The sequence below is a fragment of the Canis lupus genome, chromosome 13 (assembly GCF_003254725.2).
Source record: "Canis lupus dingo isolate Sandy chromosome 13, ASM325472v2, whole genome shotgun sequence".
In the NCBI taxonomy this organism is placed as follows: domain Eukaryota; kingdom Metazoa; phylum Chordata; class Mammalia; order Carnivora; family Canidae; genus Canis; species Canis lupus.
The window spans coordinates 26,065,377-26,073,562 of NC_064255.1; the positions used below are offsets into that span (position 1 = coordinate 26,065,377).

The 8,186-nt window shown below is 39.6% G+C and overlaps 1 long non-coding RNA gene across 1 annotated transcript; it reads left to right on the plus strand.

Moving 5' to 3' along the window:
• Positions 1-4,397: 4,397 nt before the first annotated feature.
• On the plus strand, positions 4,398-7,906 carry LOC118354609 (uncharacterized). The gene is made up of 2 exons (XR_004815483.2): positions 4,398-4,511; positions 7,091-7,906. It is a non-coding gene; the product is annotated as an uncharacterized LOC118354609 (long non-coding RNA).
• The last annotated feature ends 280 nt before the right edge of the window (positions 7,907-8,186 follow it).

Here is an 8,186-nt window from a genome sequence, read left to right on the forward strand (position 1 = left end):
TATAAACTCTTGCATAGCACTTACTATGTTCTAAGGCATGGTTCTAGGTTTTTATATGACTTAACCAATTTAACCCCTTTAAAGGCCACAGATACCAATATTATCTCTATTTAAAGATGAAGAAACTTATACACAAATAGGTTAAGTGATTTTCCAAGGTAACTCATGTAGTAAGTGGCAGAGCTGGGATTTGAACTCAGTCTAGTGCTAACTCTCTTGTTCTTAACCACCCTACATACAGAATGGTTAGGGCTCCACTTAAGGCAAAGTGTACTGAAAGAAGTAGAACAATGTCATTGTCGGGTAAAAAGAGGTTGGCCATTTGGTATACGTGATGTGTATCAAAACTCTGAGTGAGTTAGTCCCTGATTCTGAATCTTAGTTTGCCAAACTTATAAATGGATGATTTGATAAGACCATTCTTTGGAGGCTTTTCTCACCACCATACCCTTGGCTGTTTTGTCTCTACTACCACTGTTTGCTTCGCAGCACCTCTGCTTTGTTCCATCATCTCTCCTTTGCCTGACACTTCTTCCCTTTCCTGTTTGTTCCCATTTATTGCCCTACTTCTGCTGCCACTGGCTGGAAGGAACGTTGCAAGTCGTTTCTGCATGAAAGACAATAAATGCACTGGACGCAATCCTGAGAAATCAACAAGTGTAAGGATTCACAAATGGGGCAAAATTAAAGGCCACCTACCTCTTCATTATGCCAGTCCTCCAGAGCTGGTATGGATGCCCCCCTCCCACCTCTCCCCACCTCCCATAGAAATATCACAGGAAAGCCCAGGATAGAGAATAATGGGAAGATGACTTAAAGAAGACCTAAATTAATAGAAGGGAAGGGAGAAGAAATGGGTAGGAAATATCAGAAAGGGAGACAGAACATGAAGACTCCTAACTCTGGGAAACGAACTAGAACTAGGGGTGGTGGAAGGGGAGGAGGGCGGGGGGTGGGGGTGAATGGGTGACAGGCACTGAGGGGGGCACTTGACAGGATGAGCACTGGGTGTTATTCTGTATGTTGGCAAATTGAACACCAATAAAAAATAAATTTATTATTAAAAAAAAAAAGAAGACCTAAATTATGGTATCCTCCAAAAAGCTGAGACAGCATTCACTTGACTCACTGATATATCCCCAATGCAAGGAGTAGTGTCTGCTATATCCTAAACACTCAATAAATATTTGTGTTATAAAGAAGGTCACCTAGCTCCACTCCTACCCTGTGCATAATCTCCCCTTTATAATTGCTATCAGTATCTATATAGCTCTATAGATTTTTAAATCCCTTTCATACCTATCATCTCATATATTTCCAACCATCTTACTCATTCTTGGTGCTAGTGCATCAAGATAAACTGGGCTCCCCTCACTTCCTATTTTTTTAAGAGTAATTCCCACTGCAACAGAAAAAATTCCTACCACCCCACTCCTTCCCCTCTCCCACCTAAAGCAGGTCAGGGACTCAATTCAAGAAATTTTTTTCTGAGAATCTTGTGGGTCTCAAGTACTCTACCTGTGTGTTAAAAAGCCAAGGAGGGGACACCTGGGCAGCTCAGTGGCTGAGTACCTGCCATTGGCTCAGGTCATGATCCTGGGGTCCTGGGATTGAGTCTCTCCCTCTACCTATGTCTCTGCCTCTCTCTGTGTCTCTCATGAATAAATAAATAAAATATTTTTTAATAAGTCAAGTTGAATAGAACAGCCAACAACCTCAGCAGATAGCAGGGACTTAAAGAGCTGGGAAAGGGAGATAACACGTAGATTTACTCCTCTTCTTTAGTCAACACAGTGTGCAGAGTGCTTGCAAAAATAGATGTGACTCACATGGGAATTGACCACACAGCAGAGTGGAACTCTGGTAGTCTGTCTTGGTAATGATGGTAGGAAAGAAGAAACTTCGGATGCTTCCTGTGGCACACATCAGAAATGAACAGTTCAGTGTATTCAGGAGAATATTTAAGTCATGTCTTCTTTTCCATTAACAATGGCTGACAGTGGACATTGATGGATGCTCTGGTTTATTAGAAATATAGGTTAAGTAGTTTCTAAGAATTTTAAACTCCCCTTTTTAAGCCAGAGATGTGCATTGGCAACATTGCATATAGCTATGGGCTTAATTCAGTTGGTACCTTCTTAGAAAGTGGGAAGTGGGTACAATGGTATGGGATGATATCAAGTCACATAGACACTCACTCATGCTAAATCAAGACTCTGAAAAGATGAAAGTTTGGGACAGGAATTATTTTTTTCAAGAATCCTAGTTCTCCATGGCTTAAACAAGTTGACAGAGGATAGGTCTTTATTTCTCCAAGTGAATTTTTCTCACATAATGGAAATCCAACCCTGAAAAAGTGTATTCTTAGGTTTGGGCTTCTTTTTTGGGTTGGGCCCAGTTTAACAAGGGATATATCCTTGAGGGGGTGTTCATAAAGAAAAGAGGAACAAGCTTTTTCTGATGCCTGTGAATCAGGGGCTGTATGGATATAAGCTTACTTAATGTTTAAAATTCTGTAAATAATGAAACAGATGTTTCAAGTGATTATGTCACTTGCCCCAGGGTGCAGCAGTAAACAGTACGTGATGGAGTGAGCATTTGGACCCTAGGATTATTGATTGTTTCATCATACCACACTGCACCCCCAATATGTCCATGTGATTGAGTTTGTATGTCTCTTTATCTTGTAAAAGAAACTCAGCTAAATAAAGACATAGGATACCTAGTGAGAGTGGGATGAAAAGAAGGGAAGTGGAAGATATTCCATTCTTCTGTCTTCCCACTCAGCAAAATGCCAGTCTCAGAATGGGGTTGCAATCTCTTTTCAACTCTCAAACCTGGGAAAATGAGCATCATCAACTCAGACTCTGTGAACCCCCACACTTTCCATCAGTCCTTTGGCCAGCTCTTTCTCATTTTCTCTAGTGACTCCTGCAAATTTTTATCATTCTCTCCAAGAACCTTAATTTACTTCTTCTCAGCAAATCACTACCATGGAGACCAAGAAAAATGAAAGTTTTCAGTGTTCTTCTAGGAAGAGTTACATTGCTATTTCACTCACTTCCTTTCTTCCTTTCTTTTCTTCAGTCTTAGAATGTGACGGTTCCCATTATATGGTCTCATTCACTTGGGGAATATAAAAAATAGTGAAAGAGAGTAAAGGGGAAAGGAGAGAAAATGAGTGGGAAATATCAGAGAGGGAGACAGAACATGAGAGACTCCTAACTCTGGAAAATGAACAAGGGGTAGTGGAAGGGGTGGTGGGTGGGGGGGACGAGGTGACTGGGTGACGGGCACTGAAGGGCACTTGATGGGATGACCATAGTATAGTGTTTACTATATGTTGGCAAATCGAACTCTAATAAAAAAAAATATACAGAAAAAAAAAAAAAAGAATGTGAGGTTTCCTTCCTCAGGTTCAACATTAATTTGGCCTTATGTACCCTTGACCTCACTCTTTCTACTTTTAGCTCTGGGAACCTATTAAGTTCTGCTCTGAAGATTATTTCCTTTTTTTCTTAGTTTCCCAACTTCTTCTGGTTGCTTCTTCACTCCACCTTTTCCTTTTCCAGTACTCAACTATCATGAAAATATGGTCCCTCAGTAAGGTGCCATTCGTCACTGTCCAGACTCCCTTATCTCATTCACTTTCTACTTCACTTCTAATTCACTCACTTCTCCACTGACTTTTATCTGCATTTGCCTCCCCCATTTTTTGTTGGAACTGCTTTCAGTGAAATACTAATTTTCTCTCTCTCCTTCTGCCCCTCCCCCAGCTCGTGCTCTCTCTCACTCACTCATTCTCTCTCTCAAATAAAAATAAAATCTTTAAAAAAAATAAAGGAATTGAAGGCTGGTTTAGATGGATGTAAGGAGACACACTATGGGACCTGTAATCACGTGGGGAAGGGTGTGGGTGAAGGGAATTTTTCCAAGGGAGTAAAATACTTCCTTCCAATCCATGGCCAATGTGAAACTACTTGCCTTATAATTTTGCCTAGGATTGGCCTTGACACTGCCTATGTCTTAAATAACCCTCAAATTGAAGGGAGATAGCAAATCACTAGGTGTGATTAAGAACCTTTTAAAGGGGCAAAGTTCAGAGGGAACAAAAACGTTCTGCACAAACCATAAACAGTTATGGTCCTTCGGCCTTTTTTATTCATGATTGTTAATCAGCTCCTTGCCTGAGGATGGAAGGTGTAATGTTTGTGCACATGCTAATCAAACTGTGCCAAAAGTTAGGCTCACACGAGACTTAGCCTTCTGCAAAGTAAACATGGGCCGTTACTGGTTATCACCTCAACTACAAAGAGTTCTAAGCCAAGTACTATTGATCCAAGTAAAAGAGATAAAACCTGAAGGACTTAGTGTGCATGTTCTTTGGCTTGGGGCAACTTCCGTCTCTCCCATTTCACATTTCACAGCACCATAAAATGAACTATGCAATGGCCCACGTGAACACAGCTGCCACTGACTTTGCCAATAACAACAGCTCTGAGAGGCTGAAGGTGAGAAGTAGGTACAATATTGGCATTGTAAGAAGAGTATGGGCAGTACAGTCAGACAGGTCTATTTCTGCAAATATTATTATAGTGTTATTACCTCTTTTCCATTCTGGTGCCTGTCCACTGCCCTGATCTTTGTATATTCTGAAGCTATTTTTTTAAGGTGTATACAAATTTAGGATTGTTATAATCATCTTGCTGAACTGAATCTTTTATCATTATAACTTTTCTTTATTAAAAAAAAATAATCTCTAGTGATATTTCTTGCCTTAAAATTGATCCTGGCTCTGTCTGAAACTAATACAACCATATCAGCTTTATTCTGGTGTTCTCATGGAAGAGTTTTTCTTGTCTTTTCACTTCTAACTTGTAACGTCCTTTTGATTTTAAGTGTTTCATAAACAGCATATCATTGGATTTTTTAAAAATCTAAGCTGATAATTTTTGTCACTGAATTGGAATGAGTCATCCATTTACATTTAATGTAATTAGGAGCTTGTGCTTACATCTTGCTATTTGTTTTCTACTTGTCCTATCTCTTGGCCCATTATTCCTCCCATTATTCCTCCTGAACTACCTTCTTCTGGATTAATTGTGCGTTTTAAAAATTTACTCTGTGTTATCCCCACCGGTTTTTGGACAGATTATGGATGTCCCTCAGAAGTTTATCTCTTTAGCCTCCTACCCAAATAACATCAAAATATGGCCAGTGTCTTCAGAGGAAAACCCATTGGATGCTTGCAGCAGGTTTCTTTGTCTTTTGGGATTTTGTGTACTATGTCAAGACTATGGTCCCAGCCTCTGGGCTCCCCAGCACTAACCTCAGCCTTCTCTAGCTCCTCCAGATTCCAGTGTGTACTACCGGCCCCCAGGGGCTGCCAAACCTCCCAAGGCTTCTTTTTCCCTGCCTAGAGGCTATCAGTTCAGGCCAAGCCCAGTCCTTTGTTCCTGCCCCAAATTAGCAAGTGCTTTGAGAGAAGAAAATGATAGGCAATCTCAGTTTACCTAAGAAGGACTGTTTTCTCTATGATTATAGCTCATCTAGTCGTCTTTGCTCCCCCAGATTGCTAATGTACTTAAAATTGTGATTTTTCAGGCAATTTGTCATTTTTATCTTTTCTAGCCATTTTTAGTAGGAGTAGCAGCCTACTAATACCGCCCCAGAAATGGAAGTCCCCATTATTATTAAAATTACACATCTGAGATGTATAGGCATATATCAGAGGTTAAGTGGGCTAGGCTGGATTCAGATTGCTTAGTTTGAATTCCAGTTCTGACATGGAGGCTTTGTTTGGTCCTGGCAAGTGATTTATCCACTGGGTCTCTATTACTTCTCTTGTAAAATTTGAATAATGATGGAACGTGTCCCATAGGGTCACTATGACCCTATGAGGATGTAATAACATAGTGAATATCAAATATTTCACATGATGCCTTGTACATAATAAATGTCCAAAATGTAAGCCACTATTAGAATGTATTGATTACATTAGTTCAGAGCCCGGAAATCACTGGCTTTGAATCAGACACTACTTAGGAATGGTGTGGCTTTGAGTGACTTATTTAATCTCTTTGTGGCTCCATTGCCTCATTGTGAAACATTGGATTAGCAATAATATTTCATAAGGATTTAATTTCTCATTTTGTAGAGGCTCGGGTTTGAGTCATAGGGATTATGAGCCAGGAACATCTATCACTCTTGCAATCATTCTCAAATGCTGGTCTGTAATGCTGTTCATGACCAAGACCCATGTCATGGGTCTGCAGATGGGCTAAGGTTTCAGATAAATTTCTAACTTAATTGAATGAATAGCATTCAGGGCATTGTTTCCATTCTCACATATGAGAATAGATTTCTAACAATGGTGTTCCATATCAAGTTGCATTTGCTAGTTCTACTTTATGTGAGTGTTGAATTGGATGCCCAATTTCCTAACAAACATTGAAAACAATTACACCTTTTTTACATCAGGATTTTTCTGTATCTTCATACATCTGTGTTCGCTTCTGAGCTGTAGTTCCTTTGGAAAGACTATTTTATTCTGAGATTATGTTCTTTCAACTTTAAAAAAAATTAAGAATAGTATTGCTTTATGGAATGATACTAGATAGTAGTTGTGAGTGTTTTATTTTAAATGATTTTATTTAGGGGCATCTGGATGGCTCAGTTAGTTGAGCATCTGACTCTTGGTTTTGGCTTGGGTCGTGATCTTAGGTTGGGGGATCAAGCTCCATTACTTTTAAGCACGTATGTATCAGACGTCACATGGTTGACTTTTAAGTACTTTTGTTACAAATGGGAGAAACTGAGGCCCAGAGGATTTGAATGATCTGTTTGAAATCTCACAATCAATGTTGAAGTCTGAAAAAAAGCCCGATTCTATGACTTCCTTATGATTTTAAGGCAAATACATGGTCTCGTTTCTGTCCTCTAGGCAAGGCAAATGTAAAAGAAGGTAGTAAATCTCTTCCCTTCCCTGGCAAATTTCTCCCCTGTCCCAGAGGCTGTATCACAAAATTTTCCTGCTCCTTATTGACTTCTGAATTTAAATCATGCCCCTGCTCCATCTCTTGGCCTTTAGGAGCTCAGCCACTCTCCCGCCTCTCTGGAGGCAGCCAATTAAAGGTCTGGATTCTAGCACCTGGTTCTTACCAATGGTTCCAGGAGGAGCACAGAAGACATTCTGTCAGACTTGCCTTGGACTTCAATGGCCTTCTATTTTTTCTGTCATCGGCACAGACTGTTCATCTGGTTCGCGCATACTTTGTGGTTTTTCTCCTGTAGAACCTGGAGCCATGGTAATAAAGTCAGTTTTCACGGAAGCAGTGGATTGAATGTGACTCTTTCAATGAAGCTCAGAATCACAACACTTACTTGTCTCTTGATGTCGACAGCTGCATTTTTCTGGAAGGGCTCTCTGGCTTCCATGTGTTTTATTGACATGGGCCTCACACGATGACATAGTTCTGATCATTGAAAATCAACTACTACACACTAGATCCTAGAAGATCCCTTTCTCAGCACTGTATGAACTTAGAATTGTTAATTTTCAAACAGGAATATCAACATGTATTTGGTTCAATTCCTTTTCTTTGATGCAGTAGGCTATTATTAGCCTTGTTTGGTTGATGAGCAAAGTGAGATTGACCAAGATAAAGATTCCCCAGAAGATTCAAATAAGTGGTGGGAAAGAAGAAAGTGAAAATCCTTGTTTTCAAATATTTTAGCAATGAACCCTTCTCTCAAAGTAAATTTTATGTGGAAACCCAAGTTTTGGTACCTGTTAAATTACCATGCCATTATTTCAGAAAGCCTTAGTACATTTATTTTACTACCAACAAATGAAAAAATCCTGAAACTGTTTTGATGAAATAAATATGTGAGTTCGCAGATCTGAGATGATAGCTGTTCATACCTGTGTCAGTGCTCAACTTACTTTTGGTCTTTATTTCTTGTTTTGGTTTTGCAGTATCAAGCAGGCCTCTATTCATATGAGAACATAGATATAAAAGTTATAGTAAGAGAAGGACTTGCCTTACAAACATTGTACATTCTTTGCTTAAACTGACTAACAAGCCTCACAGGGCATTGGTTCTTTTCTACTCTAAGCTGAATCACTAACAATGTATAGCTACTACCCATATTCCTTATTACAGACACACAACAGTTAGAGGAGC